The sequence below is a fragment of the Lathyrus oleraceus genome, chromosome 6, assembly GCF_024323335.1.
Source record: "Lathyrus oleraceus cultivar Zhongwan6 chromosome 6, CAAS_Psat_ZW6_1.0, whole genome shotgun sequence".
Classification (NCBI taxonomy): Eukaryota; Viridiplantae; Streptophyta; class Magnoliopsida; order Fabales; family Fabaceae; genus Lathyrus; species Lathyrus oleraceus.
The window spans coordinates 394,690,013-394,711,149 of record NC_066584.1 but is presented as its reverse complement, the minus strand read 5'-3'; the positions used below and the strand labels follow the sequence as shown (position 1 = coordinate 394,711,149).

Below are 21,137 nucleotides of genomic sequence, written 5' to 3'. Positions count from 1 at the left end.
TTCTACAACGGAAACTATTGTGTACCTTTTTACCGGATCTAACCTTACGTTAGGATCTAGTTTATTTCCTTCGTTTTAATTTGTTGTTTAGTTGAAGAATCCAAGAACAAATCCTACCGGCTTGTGGTGGAGTGTTCAGGACTACTGTTTAACTTATTCCGAGTAACCCTAAAGGAAACCCTGAAGGAAAAGCCGGCGGCACCGCTCAATTCGATCCGATCGGCTAATTCAAGGTTGCAATTCAATTGCAAACAGGTTTGCGTTACTATCGCCGCTTTATGTTCCGAATTCACATGTGATACCATAATTGAATTCATAAATATATTTGAGGGTTTGCATGTGGACTTAAGTATGCCTGGATACCTTGAATTGTTGTAATGGATGCCGCTGTTTTTTTTTTCGCTCTGTTTTGATCTTTGCCCATCTGACCTGTTTTATTATAACCATGCTTTGTTTACCTGATACTATTACTGCTTTGGTGCAACTCTTGATTGCACCCTGATTGGTATTCTAACCCGTTTGCTGAATTTTGTAAAGGTTCACATATCCCAGGAAAAGAGTGTTGTTTAGGCCTTCCACTTTATTTGTGGGATACCCTTATGAAGATCCACCCTAAATTGCTTAATTAATTTTAATGTATTAATTTTAATGTATTAATTTTAATGTATTGATTTTAATGTGGAGATTCATCCTAATCACCTAATTGACTTTAAAATATGGCCTTTAAATATGTGATCTTGGACCTCTCTTGTGCCTTACGATATTACGGTATTACGGTCATGTCCCGCGAATGTGGGGATACACTTAGCAAAGACCCTTCGATTAAATCATCATAGTCCCTCGAATGTTGCCTTTGTCCCTCGATGACCCTTCGGTGTAGCCTACGGTTAAATGATGATCGTCCCTCTGAATGCTAAGGTATCCTTACAAATGTTGCCTTCAATGACCAAGCGATGACCCTACGATGTCCCTTTATATCCAAAGGATAAAATTACTTACTTCTCAATAGTAAGGACAGTTTTACCCTCCTCAGGATAGGAAATGCCCACAAAGACCTCGGATAGGTATAACTCTTAATTGCTGACTCACAACCTAAAACATTTTTCACACGTCACACTTGGTATACATTCACACTAGAATCATTACCAAGTTATACCTTTTCTAAACCGCTTTCAAAATCAAACGAGATAAACACTTTGTATACATTCATACGAGAATCATTACAAAGTTAAACTCTCTTTCAAACATTTTTAAGCAATTCACCAACACTTTTCAGACAAAAATATAAGTGATCCAGCAATTAAGACCCCATGGATAACCATGGATACAAAGGGTGCTAACACCTTCCCTTTGTATAATGTACCTCCCGAACCCAAAATCTATTGAGGTCTTTCCTGTTCTTTTCCACCTTTCCTTATTGGATAAAAGAAAAGTCGGTGGCGACTCTTGCTATCCGCGACATTGCGATAAAAAGCAAAATACCCCAAGTCAGTTCACCGAATGACAGAACTGGCGACTCTGCTGGGGATACTTTAAAAAGAGAGGTTACCTTAAAAACAAGATCAGTTATTCCAAATTGTCTGATTTACTTTTAAGGGATTGCTTGGGTATGTTATGCTTGAGTGAAAGATCCTACACCCGGATCTAGTGTACCTTAGGTAAGTAGCAATAGATCATCGCGACTATCCGGCGTATACTGGAATGGTTAAAATGATGGCTACGGTTAATGTGACACTTTGGATGTCCTGATGTTCCTCATGTTCACTTGAGGAAAAATTTGGCTTCCGCGTGGTGTCATTAAAGCATTAACCAGACCTTTAGAACCCTAATTGACTCATCCTGGCCATTAGAAAGTAGTGAGATAACTGACTTCGGTTCCGACTGGGGTTGGTTGAGACTCGATACTACACTCTTTGAGATTGGACTTTAGGGAAGCTTCGGTCAACCACTTGGTGTTGCACTGAAGTGGACTTAAAGGAAGGTCAATGATTGGAGATCCTTCTAGAACCCGGTTACTATTCTAGGACAGGTTGAACCAACCAAACTTCAGTGGGGAGGGTACTTACCTATGGAACTCATGCAAGCCTTAAAACCTAGGAATGATGGTTGTGTGACTTGCTTGTGCTTGTTATTTATTTAACCTCATAACATCATAACATCTTAACATCATAACATCATGACATCATAACATTGTACTAACCATTTCAAGGACTTAGGGATTTAACTTTGCTCTGTTTTGTAAGGCTATGGCTCCCAGGAAGACCATCCGGATCAATTTTGTAGCAATTTCTCCTCAACTCCAGAACTTAGTGTCAGAACTTTCCGATCATGCGCAGTTCATCAAGAAACACGGTTCCCTCCTCAATTTGGTTACCACTGGGTTCAAAGAAGATATGATAAGAGTTTTATTCCAGTTCTTCGACCCTAAACATCATTGCTTCACATTCCCAGATTATCAGTTGGTACCTACACTAGAAGAATTCTCCAGACTGCTTGGGATACCTATCCTTGATCAAATACCTTTCAGTGGTTTAGAAAAGGTTCCGAAGTCTGAAGAAGTTGCCGCAGCTTTACACATGACGAAGTCCGACATTGAAGCTAATTGGGTAACAAGGAGTGGAGTTAAGGGTTTACTGGCCAAATTTCTGATAAATAAGGCCCGGGAATTCCTAAAAGTTATGGATGTCCACGCTTTCGAAGATGTCCTAGCATTACTAATCTACGGTTTGGTGTTATTTCCTAATCCAGACCAATTCATAGACATGAATGCTATTAAGATATTTCTCACTCATAACCCTGTACCTACCTTGCTGGGAGACATTTTGCATTCCCTCCACACTCGTACCATGAAGAAGCAAGGGACTCTCATGTGCTGCATACCTTTGTTGTCTAGGTGGTTTATTTCGCACCTTCCTCAATCAGTCTTGAAGAACGAGCAGAATTTGAAATGGTCTCAAAGGATAATGTCGCTCTCCCACCCAGACATCTGTTGGTGTCCTCAGTTCAAGGAAAATGTTACCATCATTGACCGTTGTGGCGAGTTCCCTAATGTACCACTCCTAGGAATAAGAGGAGGCATTACTTATAATCCTGCTTTAGCTCTGCGACAGTTTGGTTGTGCTCGAAGAGATGGTCCACATGAAATGATCATCGAAGGCATCATGTTCGACTATGACAACGATTCCCAAGGCCTCCGTCAAAGATTTGTACGAGCTTGGGGCATGGTGAAGAGAGGTACGTTAGGACAGAAAAATTCTATTCCTATGGAACCTTATCTCAGATGGGTACGCGCCAGAGCTCGTGAACTTGTCATGCCATATCTTGCAGTCGGACCTCAGATTGTCGAACCTGAAGCTGAAGGAGGTGCTCCTCAGATCATTCCTTATCCAGATATGCCTACCAATGTTGAGGAACTAAAGAGATCCTGGATCCAGTTGAGAGAAGAAAGGGATACTTTCGAGACTCAGTTCGTCGCAGAAAGGAAGAAAGTGTTAGAACTTACCAGTCAGCTTAATGAGGAACGAAGACTCAATGCGTATCTTCGCCCAAAAAGAAGCCGCCCCTGGGAGACTTGAGCTTTCATTGTATTTTATTATTATTCCTTTTGTAATGAACATTGGTCAAAGAAATTAGCAATAAACATTTCTCTCTTGTTGGTGATTTACGCAAAGTTAAATTCCAAAAGTCCTTGAAAACATTTCATACATTGCATAACATAACATAACACTGCATAACAGGTATTCTACAAGTTCAATGTTCTCACGGTCTTCATTGCAAACAGAAAAATGGATCTCGAACAAACTGTCAAAGATCTCCAGACTCAGAATGCTCAATTCAAGGAGATGATGCTAAGCTTATCCAAGGGGCAGGAGGAACTGAAGGCTCTTTTTTGCTCGAAAAGAAGAAAGACAAGAAAGCTGTGAGTTTCATTAACCCGGGAAGAAGGCGTAAAGGACAGGCCGCAACAGTCAAGTTTGGAATCCCGAATGGTCCAGAAGAGGGGGCGGAGAATGATTCAGAGGAAGAGAATGCTGATTTCTCCAACCCTGAGGATGACGATGAAGATTATGAAAATGAACAGTACTCTCCAAGAGATGATAAGTACAAGTTGCTGGAAGAACGTATGCTAGCTATGGAGGGTCAGAAGGCGCCCGGTCTGGATTTCGAAGGTTTGGGTCTGGTCTCCGATGTGACCATTCCTCGCAAATTCAAAATCCCCACTTTCACTAAGTACGATGGTGCGTCTTGTCCTTAGATGCATCTGAGAGCTTATGTGAGAAAGATTCAGCCGCATACCACTGACAGGAAGCTATGGATCCATTTCTTCCAAGAGAGCCTATCTGGCACACAGTTGGAATGGTATTATCAGCTCGAGAGCTCTGACATCCGCACCTGGACTGATTTAGCAACAGCTTTCTATAAACAGTACCAGTATAACTCTGAACTAGCACCTACCCGGCTACAGTTGCAGAATATGACTATGGGATCTAAAGAAAGCTTTAAAGAATATGCTCAAAAGTGGAGAGATTTGGCTGGCAGAGTCAAACCCCCTATGACTGACAGAGAATTGGTGGACATGTTCATGGGCACACTGACCGACCCATTCTACAGCCATCTACTGGGAAGTTCTTCATCAGGTTTCACTGAACTTATAGTGACAGGTGAACGTGTTGAAAGCGGCATCCGAAGTGGAAAGATACAGGCGGCTGCCTCTGCAAGCACCAAAAGGTCCTATCAGGGGAGGAATGAATCAAATGCTGTGTACGGTCAAAAGGGTCGTAACAAGAAAAACCGTGACCACGACATTGGAGCAGTTACGATTGCAGCACCGCCATCTCAAAACTTCCAACACAAACAAGACAGGCCAAGAAGGCAGTTTACCAGGATCAATATGACCTTGGCACAGGCACTGCAGGGGATGCTAAAAGCAAATTTGATTACACTCAGAGATCCTCCTGCGAATCCCAACACTATTTCTTCTCGTTATAATCCCAATGCCAGGTGTGCTTATCACTCCGATAGCCCCGGGCATGATACAAACGATTGCTGGTCACTGAAGAATAAGATTCAGGATATGATCGAAGCTGGAGAAATTGAGTTTGAGCCTCCGGAGACTCCTAATGTCATCACTGCTCCTATGCCTAATCATGACAAGACGGTTAATACCGTGGATGACGATTCTCACATTTCTAATGTGGCTGACTTAACATCTGCTCTCCAGATCATAAAGAGGAATTTGTTGCAAGCTGGTTTATTTCCAGGTTGTGCTGAAGATTACAATCTCTGCATGCTCCGGCCCGAGGACTGTTTGAAATTGAAGAATGGTATTCAACGGCTGATGGACGATCGTACAGTTCTCTTCGAAAGGATTCCTAAGGCGGAAAACCCTATTGAAGAAATATCTGTGATTGCTAAGTCCAAAGTTCCAGTGAAGATTACCGCTACTAGGGCGCCTGTGAAGATTACTGTTGAGCCCAGGGTAGCTCCCCTAATCATTACTGCACCTGGCTCGATCCCGTATTCCTCAAGCAAAGCTATTCCGTGGAATTATGGCGGTGATGTTTACGTCCATGGCGTGAAGCAAGTGGATAATGCTGCTAATACTAGTGGCATTGTTGGGACTAGTAAAATCACTCGAAGCGGAAGGATCTTCTCTCCAGAAATCTCACCTCCTGTCCTTGAAACTCGAGGAAAGGAACCAGTCAATCCTTCTCAGTCAGAGACACCGGCCGAAGTTACTCCCGAAGATGTTGCCAAACAAGAAATGGAAGAAGTGCTGAAAATCATTCGCAAGAGTGATTTTTATGTTGTAGAACAGTTGGGGCATACCCCGTCTAAGATCTCGATGTTATCCTTGTTGTTATCTTCTGAACCTCATGCCAATGCATTGATAAAATTCTTGAAGACTGCTCATGTGCCTCAGGAAACATCTGTCGATCAGTTCGAAAATTATGTTGCTCACTTGGCTGTTGACAATGGCCTAGGCTTTTCCGATGCTGATCTGACACCAGCAGGAAAGAATCACAATAAAGCCCTGCATATCTCCATTGAGTGTAGGGGAATCACTTTGTCTCATGTGTTGATCGATAATGGCTCTTCCTTGAATGTGCTGCCAACAGTTGTGCTGGATAAGCTGGACTGTAAAAGCATCGAACTGAAACCTAGTGACATTGTGGTACGTGCTTACGATGGTGCGAAGAGTGTTGTCCATGGCGAAGTAGTCCTCCCTATCAAGATAGGACCTCAAGTCTTCAATACCACCTTCCATGTAATGAACATTCGTCCTGCCTATTCCTGCTTACTGGGACGCCCTTGGATTCATGGGGCAGGCGCTGTAGCCTCGTCTCTCCATCAAAAGTTGAGGTATCCCACAAAGGGCAAAATTGTCACCGTGTGTGGAAAAGAAGAGTACATTGTCAGTAGTGTGCATACCTTTAGATACGTCGAGATGGATGGTGAATTCATTGAGACTCATTGTCAATCATTTGAAGTAGTTCCTCCGACCAATCCTGTCCTTAAGCCAACTCCCCTTGTACCCAAGGTTATTCGTGCACCTCCTGCTATGATTTCTCTGAAGGACGCTCAAGCCGTGGTTGAAGATGGTGGTCGTACTGGCTGGGGTCAATTGATCGACGTACCGTACAAGTCTGACAAATTTGGCCTGGGGTTCAGCTCTGACAAGAGTCAAATTAATGCTGTAGAAGATGCTGACAGCGATTGCGACCTGGATAGCTGGATTTTCCCAACAATTGGTGACGAACTCAATAATTGGAAGGCTGAAGACACTATCCCGATTTCCTTTAGTCAGGAGTAATTGTTATTGTCTATTTTAGTGTTGCAAATTTTTGTTTTTTTTACAATTGAACTTCTCCAAGCATTGTGTCTATGCCCGGGGCACAACAGCTAATTTGTTAAGGGTTTTGTCATCTTCATAAGCATATTCATATTCAATAAATCAATGGACTTTTTGCATTCAAATATTGCGCTCTTTATCTTTTCTGTCATCTTCCAAACAAGCTATGTTTTCTTACACACACTCACGTAACGAATTGCAGATCCATACCCACTCTGGATCCTGTTGATAATAGTTCTACTACTGTTCATTATGACTTTGAAAATCCGATCTACCAAGCCGTGGATGGAAGTGTGGAAGATTGTGAAGTACCTGGAGAACTTGCCAGACTGTTACTGCAGGAAGAGAGGACTATACAGCCGCACGAGGAGTCAGTTGAGATTGTAAATCTGGGTACCGAAGTAGACAAGAAAGAAGTCAAAATAGGAGCAGGCTTGGAAAACAGTGTCAAAAGAAGGTTGATTCAGATGTTGCATGACTATGTAGAGATTTTTGCTTGGTCTTATGAAGACATGCCAGGACTGGATACCGATATAGTAGTGCATCGACTGCCAACGAGGGAAGAATGTCGTCCTGTTAAGCAAAAGGTTCGTCGCATGCGTCCTGAAATGTCTGAGAAAATCAAAGCCGAGGTTATGAAACAATTGGATGCAGGTTTTCTGGCTGTTACTTCTTATCCTCAATGGGTTGCTAATGTGGTACCAGTGCCAAAGAAGGATGGTAAGGTGCGAATGTGTGTAGACTACAGAGATTTGAATAAAGCGAGTCCCAAAGACGACTTTCCACTTCCGCACATTGATGTTCTGGTAGATAACACCGCTCAACACAAGGTGTTCTCATTCATGGATGGATTCTCAGGTTACAACCAGATTAAGATGGCGCCTGAGGACATGGAGAAAACTACGTTTGTGACGCACTGGGGCACGTTCTGTTATAAAGTAATGCCATTTGGTTTAAAGAATGCAGGGGCAACGTACCAGCGTGCTATGGTGGTTTTGTTCCATGATATGATCCATCATGAAATAGAAGTGTATGTGGATGACATGATAGCCAGATCTCATACTGAGGAGGAACATCTCGATCATTTATACAAACTGTTCGAGAGGTTGAAGAAATACAAGTTGAGGTTGAACCCGAACAAATGCACCTTTGGGGTAAGGTCCGGCAAACTCCTGGGCTTTATTGTCAGTGGTAAAGGGATTGAGGTTGACCCGGCCAAGGTGAGAGCTATTCAAGAAATGCCAGTTCCCAGTACAGATAAAGAAGTCAGAGGTTTCTTGGGACGCTTGAATTACATTGCCCGATTTATCTCCCATTTGACCGCCACCTGCAAACCCCTCTTCAAGCTACTGAGGAAAAATCAAGAGATGATATGGAATGAGGAATGTCAAGAAGCTTTTGACAAAATCAAGAAGTATCTTCAAGAACCTCCAATTCTGATGCCACCAGTTGAAGGAAGACCTCTAATCATGTATTTGACCGTGTTAGAAAATTCAATGGGGTGTGTGTTGGGGCAACATGACGAGTCTGGTCGAAAAGAGCATGCCATATACTACCTTAGCAAAAAGTTTACCGACTGTGAAACAAGATACTCACTGCTCGAGAAAACTTGCTGTGCTTTGGCCTGGGCTGCTCGCCGACTGAGACAGTATATGTTGAATCACACCACTTTATTGATTTCTAAGATGGATCCTATCAAATACATATTTGAGAAATACGCTCTCTCCGGAAGAATAGCAAGATGGCAGATGATCTTAACAGAGTATGACATCCAGTATACTACTCAGAAAGCAATCAAAGGAAGCGTGCTAGCTGATCATTTGGCTCATCAAGCGGTGGATGATTACCAATCTATGAATTTTGAGTTTCCAGATGAAGATGTCATGTTTGTTACCAATCATGAAGAACATGGACCGGATGAAGGACCCGCACCGGGATCCCGATGGACTATGGTTTTTGATGGATCTTCTAATGCATTGGGCCATGGTGTTGGTGTGGTAATCATTTCTCCCGAGGGTTACCATACGCCTTTCACTGCTAGACTATGTTTTCATTGTACCAATAATATGGCTGAGTATGAAGCATGTATTTTGGGACTCAAGGCTGCTATAAACCTGCGGGTCAAGTTTTTGAGTGTGTACGGGGACTCAGCATTAGTAATCAGTCAGATCAAAGGAGAATGGGACACTAAACATCCGAATCTCATCCCTTATCGAGAGAAGGTGTTGTCACTAACCCCATACTTTGGAGAGATTACATTCGAACATATCCCACGAGAAGAGAATCAGTTGGCAGACGCATTGGCTACCATGTCATCTATGTTCAGAGTCAGATGGGACAATGAAGCTCCCATGATCACCATTGAGCGATTGGATGAACCAGCACATTGTTATGAGCTTAATACTGATGAAGTGGAAGAGAAACCTTGGTTCCACGAAGTAAAAAGATATTTAGAAACTCAGGAGTACCCTGAGGGGGCATCTATCAATGATAGAAAATTCCTGAGGAAGTTCTCTGCTAAATTCTTTTTGAGTAATGGAGTATTATACAAACGTAACCACGATTCGACTTTGCTTCGCTGTGTGGATAAAAAGGAAGCAGAAAAGATTATGGGAGATATGCATGATGGTATTTTTGGGACTCATTCTAGTGGACATACGATGGCCAAGAAGATTCTGAGATCAGGGTATTATTGGTCTACCATGGAAGCTGATTGCCACCATCACTCCAGAACCTGTCACAAGTGCCAGATATATGCGGATAAAGTACATGCACCTCCTGCTCCATTGAACGTGTTGACCGCACCTTGGCCCTTTGCAATGTGGGGCATTGACATGATTGGAGAGATTAAACCTACTGCTTCTAACGGGCATCACTTCATCCTTGTCGCTATTGATTACTTTACAAAGTGGGTAGAGGCCGCCTCATTTGCTTCTGTCACCAAGAATGTGGTGGCACGGTTCATCAAGAATAGTCTTATTTGTCGGTATGGTATCCCTGAAAGGATTATCACCGACAATGGTACTAATTTGAACAACAAGATGATTACTGAACTCTGCACGCAGTTCAACGTAAAGCACCATAACTCTTCTCCGTACCGACCAAAGATGAATGGCGCTGTAGAAGCTGCTAATAAGAATATCAAGAAGATCATACAAAAGATGACGGTGACGTACAAAGACTGGCATGAGATGTTACCGTTTGCTCTTCACGGTTATCGCACTTCAGTACGCACTTCGACAGGAGCAACTCCTTTCTCTTTAGTCTACGGGATGGAAGCCGTTTTACCAGTGGAAGTCCAGATTCCCTCTCTAAGAATCATAAAAGAGGCGGGCTTAGATGAAGATGAATGGATTCAGACTCGACTCGACCAGATAAACTTGATCGATGAGAAGAGACTTGCGGCTGTGTGTCATGGACAGATATATCAGAAGCGCATGACCCAGGCATTTAACAAAAGAGTCAAGAGACAGGTGTATCAAATTGGCGACTTGGTGATAAAGCGCATCACTCTACCACAAGGTGATCCCAGAGGCAAATGGATTCCCACGTACGAAGGGCCGTTTGTAGTTAAGAAGGTATTCTCTGGTGGAGCCATGATACTAGCTACAATGGACGGCGAAGACTTCCCGCATCCCGTAAACGCAGACATAGTTAAAAAATACTACGCATAAAAGAGACCCGCTAGGTCGACGTATCTAGGCAAAAGTAAGGGCATCCCGGCGAACCAAAAGGGTTCGGGCAAAAATTAGGGATAAACATAAAAAATATGCACCCGGCAAGTCGAAAACCTGAAAAGGCGGCTTGGGCAAAAAGGGGTATCCTGGTGGATTGAAAACCTGAAAAGGCGGTCCAGGCAAAAATTAGGGATTAAAGCGTATGACTACGTCCCGTTCTCAGACAGCTTCATCCAAGTTCAAAGGACTGAACAAGCTAATCACTTCTATCCGACAGCAGGAGATGAGAGGCTTGAAGACATAATGGCAGTAGTGGAATTAAAGTCAATAGGACTTTGTCTGCATAGCTTTCTCTTTATTTTCTTGACAATTTCCTCTTACTAGGATTGCTGTCTCCTTGTACACAAATTGCCTGTTTATGGGCCCTCTTTCGAAATCAATATAATTTTAGTTTCAAAAAAAAATGCTTTTGTTTTACTTTCTCTGTTTTGTTTGCATAAGCGTCCATTGATTTAATTCGAATTAATATATGCATTTGGATATGATCGATGTTTACCAAAAATGCGTGCATAAAATAGAAATAGCGATTACTACTAGACTTCAGGATCGAGGAGAAGGTCTAATCATGCTTTCCAATGAATCCATTGCTAATCCTATCCCCCAGCAAAGCCAGTCATTCCCAGAAGAGAGTGGCATTACTAGACAAATGGGTCATCTCTTCCACCCCCAGCCAGGCTTCTGTTGAACATTTTTACCATCAGACAAAAATCAAGCATCCCCGGCTAAGAAAGGGTCATCGATACCAGTATCTCCCCAACCAGAAGATTGAGATTTATTTTCCCCAGTAGAGTCCTCTGGAAGGACTTTTCAGATGCATAATTCATTCATTACATCATTTCACAGCATACGCATGCATACATCGTTCGCAGTTATTTTCGGAAGCATAAAACATCTCATGCATCATGACATGGCATGAAGCTAACTTTATTTTTCAGGTTAATTATTCCCCTGATACAGTCAAAACAAAGGTCCATTACGTTCAGGATTCAACTACATCTTTCAGATATACTCCATGTCAACATTCATTCTGACATCCTCCTAACGATGGCATCTATAAGCCCATCCCAGACATTTATTGCAAATACAACATATACAAATACTATCAGATATAGCCTAGCATACGGTTCATTCTGATTCAGCTCAACATATGACTCTTTCAACTTAGATGCGATCTAACGTGCGATCCATTCTGACCTTCAACAACTCCAATACGGTCTAGCATACGACCCATTTGGACCTTCAAGGCCTCAGATGCTACCTAGCGTACGGTACATTCTGAAGTGTAGTCTGGCGTATGACTACCCCTTTATTATCGGATGCAGCCTAACGGACGGCTCGTCCTGCTACTCAGAGACGGTCTAGCTTACGACCCGCTTGGATGTTCATCCCCTCAAATGCTACCTAGCATACGGTACATTCTGAAGTGTAGTCTGGCGTATGACTACCCCCCCTTCATCATCAGGTACAGCCTAACGGACGGCTCAGTCTACAACTCAGATACGATCTAGCATACGATCCATTCTGATCCTTCACCCCCAGTAACGATACAGCCTAACGGACGGCTCGTTCCGCAACTCAGATACGATCTAGCGTACGATCCATTCTGATCCTTTATCCCCAGCGGCGTATGACCCATTCTAAATCCCCAGGGAAGTCGATGGCCTAATGAATGACCCACTATACGGTCTAGCGTATGACCCAGTGACACCCGTGACTTCAGATATCTTCTAACGTACGACGCACTCTGAATCTCTCATCATCAAACTTCCTAGATGGCATCTTTAAGCCCATCTCCATCAAGACTAACTAATTGACAAGGGCAAATTTTTGGGGCGTTCTAAGTGTTCAATAATCTTCCACCTCCAGACCACGAATGGCGTACATACCATTCTGACTCTCTCGGTTCAAGAATATTGAACAGGGGCAGCTGTCATACCCCAAAATTTGCCCATTAATATTTCAAGACATTTTTTCAGGGCACTCCGACTCATTTTTATGACACTGATCTTAAAGGAACGAAGGCCTAGCTCACGAATGACCCAAACTGGCCTGTTCGCTACACGCTCGCCTAGTGATAACATGAAATTATATCATATTTTAGGACTTAATTCAATTAAATTTTATCATTATTTATTTCAGTTCACTTTATGTTGTTAGATATTACGCGGTATTTTCTTCCTATTTGTCTCAGGTGGCTTATTTGGAAGCACAAGTAAAAATGGAGGAAAAGAGGTGCAAAAAGGAGAGAAAACGAACCAAATAGCAAAGCCCAGCCCAAAGTACAAGAACACAGGTGTTGCACCTGTGACGAGCGTCACAGAGGCTGTGACGAGCGTCACGCCTTGCACACCCCTGTGACGGACGTCACACCATTCCCCTACATTTTTGGCGCAAGGAACGCCTCAGAGACGTTGAGCGTTGAGGGAGTGTTGAGCCCTATATCCACGCCATGCTTTTATGTACGTTGAAGACCTTTTTGGCAGCGGAAGCGGTTACTGAAGCATATATAAATAGCTACTTGCAAAACCAAAAGGGGCGGAAGCTTTTCCACATTTTTTCCTTTGTCGTTTTCGCTTTTGCATATTTTCTTTTCCATCGGCTTAGGCATTGTTTTTCCTACGAGTTCTACACTATTTCCCTTGCAATTTCCTATTTCCTTTTTAGCATTTAGTTAATTCTTTTCGCACAATAGTTTCTACAACGGAAACTATTGTGTACCTTTTTACCGGATCTAACCTTACGTTAGGATCTAGTTTATTTCCTTCGTTTTAATTTGTTGTTTAGTTGAAGAATCCAAGAACAAATCCTACCGGCTTGTGGTGGAGTGTTCAGGACTACTGTTTAACTTATTCCGAGTAACCCTAAAGGAAACCCTGAAGGAAAAGCCGGCGGCACCGCTCAATTCGATCCGATCGGCTAATTCAAGGTTGCAATTCAATTACAAACAGGTTTGCGTTACTATCGCCGCTTTATGTTCCGAATTCACATGTGATACCATAATTGAATTCATAAATATATTTGAGGGTTTGCATGTGGACTTAAGTATGCCTGGATACCTTGAATTGTTGTAATGGATGCCGCTGTTTTTTTTTTTCGCTCTGTTTTGATCTTTGCCCATCTGACCTGTTTTATTATAACCATGCTTTGTTTACCTGATACTATTACTGCTTTGGTGCAACTCTTGATTGCACCCTGATTGGTATTCTAACCCGTTTGCTGAATTTTGTAAAGGTTCACATATCCCAGGAAAAGAGTGCTGTTTAGGCCTTCCACTTTATTTGTGGGATACCCTTATGAAGATCCACCCTAAATTGCTTAATTAATTTTAATGTATTAATTTTAATGTATTAATTTTAATGTATTGATTTTAATGTGGAGATTCATCCTAATCACCTAATTGACTTTAAAATATGGCCTTTAAATATGTGATCTTGGACCTCTCTTGTGCCTTACGATATTACGGTATTACGGTCATGTCCCGCGAATGTGGGGATACACTTAGCAAAGACCCTTCGATTAAATCATCATAGTCCCTCGAATGTTGCCTTTGTCCCTCGATGACCGTTCGGTGTAGCCTACGGTTAAATGATGATCGTCCCTCTGAATGCTAAGGTATCCTTACAAATGTTGCCTTCAATGACCAAGCGATGACCCTACGATGTCCCTTTATATCCAAAGGATAAAATTACTTACTTCTCAATAGTAAGGACAGTTTTACCCTCCTCAGGATAGGAAATGCCCACAAAGACCTCGGATAGGTATAACTCTTAATTGCTGACTCACAACCTAAAACATTTTTCACACGTCACACTTGGTATACATTCACACTAGAATCATTACCAAGTTATACCTTTTCTAAACCGCTTTCAAAATCAAACGAGATAAACACTTTGTATACATTCATACGAGAATCATTACAAAGTTAAACTCTCTTTCAAACATTTTTAAGCAATTCACCAACACTTTTCAGACAAAAATATAAGTGATCCAGCAATTAAGACCCCATGGATAACCATGGATACAAAGGGTGCTAACACCTTCCCTTTGTATAATGTACCTCCCGAACCCAAAATCTATTGAGGTCTTTCCTGTTCTTTTCCACCTTTCCTTATTGGATAAAAGAAAAGTCGGTGGCGACTCTTGCTATCCGCGACATTGCGATAAAAAGCAAAATACCCCAAGTCAGTTCACCGAATGACACCTGGGATGCGCAAAATAATAGGAAGATCTCCTCTTCACTCAGTAATGTCTCTGCATCCGGTCTTCCCAGGAAGGAATGTGCTAATATCATCTGAAAATATCTGAAGGCTGGGTTATGTATGACATAAGATAACTGCGTAGATGGATCCTGGCTTCCGCCACCTGATATATCATTCCAAAACTTCTCCACTTCCTTACCCAGGAAATATCCCATAGGTGTCTCCGGGATAACATCAGGAGTGTTCTGGAAACCCAATAGGTCGCCGAACTCTTTCTGGCTGAAGGAGTATTCAACTCCAAAATGTCTGAAAGCAGCATTCCTATCTGGTCCAGAGTATGGGTCATAGTCGAGTGAACTCAGGAACTCCAAACTCAGGTTCCTATATGTGTTACTCAAGTCATCAGCAAATTCGTCCCAGTGGAGCTGGTGGCTAAGGAATCGGATATTAGGCTCGATACCCAGTGCCTCTATACAATGCTGATCAGGGTAACGTGTGGGTGCCATAGGGCGCTGATACAGGGCAATGTAGCGCTCACTCTGAGCATTATCTCTATAGGCAACATGCATGTCATCGAAACCCTGCATCCTGTAAAAGTTAGGAAAGTGATCCTGAAAATACAAACCATTCAAATCTTAGTCTCAATGCAAAATAAGATAAAATAAAATAAAAATAAAAATAAATGTAAATAAATGCGAATAAAGTAAAATGAAAAAGAAAAACCATGGGTTGCCTCCCACGCAGCGCTTGTTTAACGTCATTAGCTTGACGATCAAAATTTATACACCTGTAGTAGTAGGAATCGGTGGATCAATCAAGGTGTGGCTTGAGTAGTATGTTGGAGTGTCTCCTCCTTCGTAGAGCTTTAGTCTTTGTCCATTTACAACGAATGGGATACAGGTTTGGTTCTTGATTTCTACGGCTCCGGATCTCAGAATCTTGGATACTTCGAAAGGACCAGTCCATCTTGAACGTAGCTTTCCAGGGAAAAGTCGTAACCTAGTGTTGAAAAGGAGAACAGAATCGCCTACATTGAAGTTTTTCTTTACTATTCTTTTGTCGTGATAGGCTTTTGTCCTCTCTTTATATATTTTTGCATTCTCGTAGGCAGATTGCCTAAATTCTTCTAATTTATGAATGTCTAGGGTACACTTTTCTCCAGCGGCTAGGTAGTCTAAATTCAAAGTTTTAATGGCCCAATAGGCTTTATGCTCTAACTCGAATGGTAAGTGACATGATTTCCCATAAACTAGTTGGTAAGGAGTAGTTCCTATAGGGGTTTTGAAAGCGGTTCTATAGGCCCATAATGCTTCTTAAAGCTTCTGAGACCAATCTCTCCTAGAAATAGAAACAGTTTTCTCTAGGATTTGTTTTATCTCCCTATTAGATACTTCTACTTGGCCACTAGTTTGTGGGTGGTACGGCGTTGCTACTCTATGCCTAACTCCATATTTTCTTAAAAGTTTGTCAAATATTCTCGATATAAAGTGTGATCCTCCATCGCTTATGACTAAACGTGGTGTTCCAAATCTAGGGAATATATAATTTTTAAATAGTTTGATTACTACCCTAGTGTCGTTTGTGGGTGCAGCTATAACTTCAATCCACTTAGACACATAGTCTACGGCTACTAAGATATACCTATTTCCTAAGGATGGTGGAAAAGGTCCCATGAAATCTATACCCCATACGTCAAAGAGTTCTACTTCCTAAATGTTTCTTAAGGGCATTTCATCACGTCTTGAAATGTTTCCAGTGCGTTGGCATCTATCATATTTGACAATGTAAACATAGACATCACGCCACATGGTAGGCCAGAATAGGCCAGCTTGAAGAATCTTGACGTATGTCTTAGATGTGCTCGCATGTCCACCATAAGGTGCAGAATGACAATGCTCGATAATACTATTTACCTCTTCTTCTGGAACGCAACGGCGAAAAATGCCATCTTTACCCCTTTTAAAAAGGAGCGGTTCGTCCCAATAGAAGTTTCTCACATCGTGGAAGAATTTCTTCTTGCGGTGGTAGTCAAGATCAGGGGGTACTATATCAGCAGCTAGGTAATTAACGAAATCTGCATACCAGGGTACGTTACTTATTGCTAAGGAATTTTGGGGGTGCTCATAAGGATCTAGGTTATCATCTTCAATGGTTTCTACTTTAGCTATCAGTCTATCATAGGCGAAATCATCATTTATGGGTACTAGTTCAGGTTTTAGATGTTCTAGCCTAGAAAGGTGATCGACTACTACATTTTCAGTGCCTTTTTTTATCTCTTGTGTCTAAATCAAACTCTTGTAGTAATAGAATCCATCGGAGTAACCTGGGCTTGGCATCTTTTTTACTTAATAGGTAACGAATGGCAGCATGATCGGTGTAAACAATAATTTTTGCTCCTACTAGATAAGATCTAAATTTGTCTATAGCAAAAACTACAGCGAGTAACTCTTTTTCGGTTGTTGCGTAGTTAAGCTGGGCAACATCTAGGGTTCTACTGGCATAATAAATGGCATGTAATTTTTTATCTTTCCTTTGTCCTAGAACGGCTCCAACTGCATAATCACTAGCATCGCACATTATCTCAAACGGTTCCGACCAATCGAGCGGTTTCATAATGGGTGCTGAGATTAGTGCTTGCTTTAAAAGATTAAATGCGTAATTACATTTTTCATCAAAAATGAATTCATCATCTTTCATTAAAAGTCCAGTTAAAGGTTTTGTGATCTTGGAGAAGTCCTTAATAAAACGCCGGTAGAATCCAGCGTGTCCAAGAAAGCTTCGGACTTCTCTGATGGTTTTTGGGGGTTTTAGGTTTTCTAGAACTTCTATTTTAGCTTTATCTACCTCTATACCTTTTTCGGAAACTATATGTCCTAAAACTATTCCTTCGGTCACCATGAAATGACATTTTTCCCAATTTAGCACGAGGTTCACCTCCACGCATCTCTCCAGGATTTTCTCAAGGTTAGCAAGACAATTGTGAAAATCGAATCCGCAAACCGAGAAATCATCCATAAACACTTCCATGATACCATCTAGGTAATCTGCGAATATTGACATCATGCAGCGTTGGAAAGTAGCTGGAGCATTACAGAGGCCGAACGACATTCGTCTGTAGGCAAAAGTTCCATAGGGGCATGTAAAGGTAGTTTTTTCTTGATCTTCAGGGTGAATAGGTATTTGGAAGAATCCAGAGTATCCATCTAAATAGCAGAAGTAAGAGTGTCTGGCTAGACGCTCCAACATCTGGTCAATAAATGGTAAGGGGAAATGATCCTTCCTAGTTGCTTTATTTAATTTTCTATAATCTATACACATCCGCCATCCTCCTTCTAAACGTTTTGCTACATGTTCGCCTTTATCGTTTTGCACGACTGTGATGCCTCCCTTTTTAGGTACTACATGCACAGGGCTCACCCACTTACTATCCGAGATCTGGTAGATTATACCTGCCTTAAGTAACTTAAGAACTTCCTTTTTAACAACATCACTCATTATAGGGTTTATTCTTCTCTGATGTTCCCTAGAGGGTTTTGAATCTTCTTCGAGCGAAATCCGATGCATGCATACGGATGGGCTTATACCTTTTAGGTCAGAGATATTATATCCTAAGGCTGAGGGGTGTCTTCGTAAAACGTCTAAAAGTTGGTTCGTTTCCTCTTGGCTCAAGGTAACACTAACTATAACTGGACGGTTCATCTTTTCATCGAGGAACTCATATCTCAGGTTCTTAGGCAGTTCCTTAAGTTCTAAGGTTGGTTTCTTAGGGCATGGCATAGGATCTAGGGTAAGGGATAAACATTCGTAAAGGTTATCATCGATGTAAGGTTTTTAAAGTCATCATCTTCCTTTATGGGGGTTGATGGTAACTTAATTGTTTTTATAATTTCTTTTTGTTCTAATTCTCTAACACATTCATCAATGATATCTAAGGTATAACACGAGTCTCCTATTACAGGTGCCATAAGAAATTTCGAAAGTATAAATTCTATTTTCTCCTCACCTACCTCAAATGTCAACTTTCCTTTCTTGACATCTATTATGGCTCCTGCAGTCGATAAGAATGGTCTACCTAGAAGAATTGGTATATCATTGTCCTCTTTTATGTCCATGACGACAAAATCAGTAGGGATAAATAGTTGACCTATCCTAATAGGGACATCTTCTAAAATGCCTATCGGATATTTAACAGATCTATCGGCTAACTGAAGTGACATCTTAGTGGGTTGTAATTCTCCTAAGTTTAATCTCTCACAAACTGCTAGAGGCATTAAGCTCACACTAGCTCCTAAGTCTAGAAAAGCTTTTTCGATGACATGATTACCCAAAAGGCAAGGAATGGATAAATTTCCAGGATCTTTATCTTTCTTTGCTAATTTGTCCTCGGAAATAACATTACATTCCAAAGGCTTCGGATCGTCAAGTCTACGTTTGTTGGTAAGGATGTCTTTGAGAAACTTTGCATAAGAAGGTATTTGGGTGATGGCTTCTGTGAAAGGGATTTCTACATGAAGTTTTTCTATAACTTTAATAAATTTTTGATATTGTTTATTGATCTGGGTTTGTTTGAGTCTTTGGGGATATGGTATAGGTGGTTTATATGGCGGGGGCGGTACGTAAATTTTATCTTTAGGTTCTTCTCCTTTATCTCGACCTTCCTGGTTTTCAGGTTCCTCTGGTTCCTTTACTTCGTCCGTAGGTTTGGTATATTCCTTAGAAGTTTCGGGTTCACTTAATCTAGGGTTTGGTGGCTCATTATAAGCGTTCCCACTTCGTAGGGTAATGGCATTGGCTTGTCCTCTCGGATTTTATTGAGGTTGTCCAGGGAATTGTCCTCCAGGTGTAGTCTGAGGGGCTTGGTTTAAAGCTACCTGAGAGATCTGGGTTTCAAGCATCTTGGTATGAGTAACTATTTGGTCAACCTTGGTTTCTAACTGAGTAATCAATTCGTTAACATGAATGTTTTGGTTCATGAACTCCTTGTTTTGTTGGGTTTGAGCGGTGATAAAATTTTCTATAATTTTCTCAAGGCTCGGCTTTGGTGGCACATGTTGCATAGGTTGATTTGATCTAGGGGCTTGATAACTAGGTCTCGGAGGTGCATTATTTTGAATAGGGTTATTGTTTTTATAGGAGAAGTTCGGGTGATTCCTCCGTCCAGGGTTATAGGTATTCGAATATGGGTTCCCTTGGGTGTAGTTCACTTGCTCGGAGTGGGTTTCGTTTAACAGACTGTATTCTGCGGATTGGTGTCCTTGGGTTCCACATATCTCATAATCCGACGAAACTGCGGCTACAGTATTCGGGTTCGTGTACATATGCTCGACCTTGAGGGCTAATGCATCCATTTTAGCTTGCATCATGTCTATAGAGCTTAGTTCATGCACTCCTCCTTGGGCTTCCTTCTTCTCAACTGTCGCTCGTTCGACTCCCCATGATTGATGGTTTTGAGCCATATCTTCGATGAGGGAACTAGCTTCAGGATAAGGTTTGTTCATCAGAGCACCGCCTGCGGCAGCGTCGATGGTCATCTTTGTGTTGTAATGAAGTCCATTATAGAAGGTTTGAATGATTAACCAATTTTCTAATCCATGATGTGGGCATGCTCGTAACAACTCTTTATATCTCTCCCAAGCTTCGAACAACGATTCTCCTTGGTTTTGGGTAAATCTAGTTATATGGTTTCGAAGAACGGCGGTCTTACTCGGGGGAAAATATCTAGCAAGAAAAACTCTTCTAAGGTTATCCCAAGTCGTAATGGAATTGGGTGGAAGGGAATCTAACCATGATAGGGCTTTATCTCTGACGGAAAAAGGAAATAATCTTAAACGTATTGCCTCAGGAGAAGCTCCATTGGTTTTAAAAGTATATGCTAATTGAAGAAATATTTTTAAATGTTGGTTAGGATTCTCGGTAGCGAGACCCGCGAATTGTCTCTGTTGCACTAGTTGCAACAGGGATGGTTTAGGTTCAAAATTATTGGCTGGGATAGTTGGGTTTACTATACTAGAACTAGGTTCTTCATTAGATGGTTGAGCGAAATCTTTAAGAGGTCTTTGGTTTTGATCTTCGGCCATAGCTCTCTTAATTCTATGAAAGAATAAACGTGCGTGAGCGTAACGTTCAGGTTCCGCCAGAGGGTATACTAAACTTAAACTTCCGGTGCTGCGAGTTCTTCGCATTGGCCGGCGGGAAATAGCCTAAGTCTAAACGATATAACAACAGGAAAATGAAATTTGACGAAATTGGTCCCCGGCAACGACGCCAAAAACTTGATGCGTGCTTTTCGCAAGTATACGAACGCGTCAGAGTAATATAAAAGATTATCGAATCCACAGAGACCAAGTG

General features: G+C 41.7%; 1 non-coding gene across 1 annotated transcript; it reads left to right on the top strand.

Annotated features, from left to right (window-relative positions):
* Window positions 1-20,375: 20,375 nt before the first annotated feature.
* LOC127099531 (small nucleolar RNA R71) lies at window positions 20,376-20,482 on the top strand. Its single transcript, XR_007794023.1, has one exon. It is a non-coding gene; the product is annotated as a small nucleolar RNA R71 (small nucleolar RNA).
* Window positions 20,483-21,137: the final 655 nt, after the last annotated feature.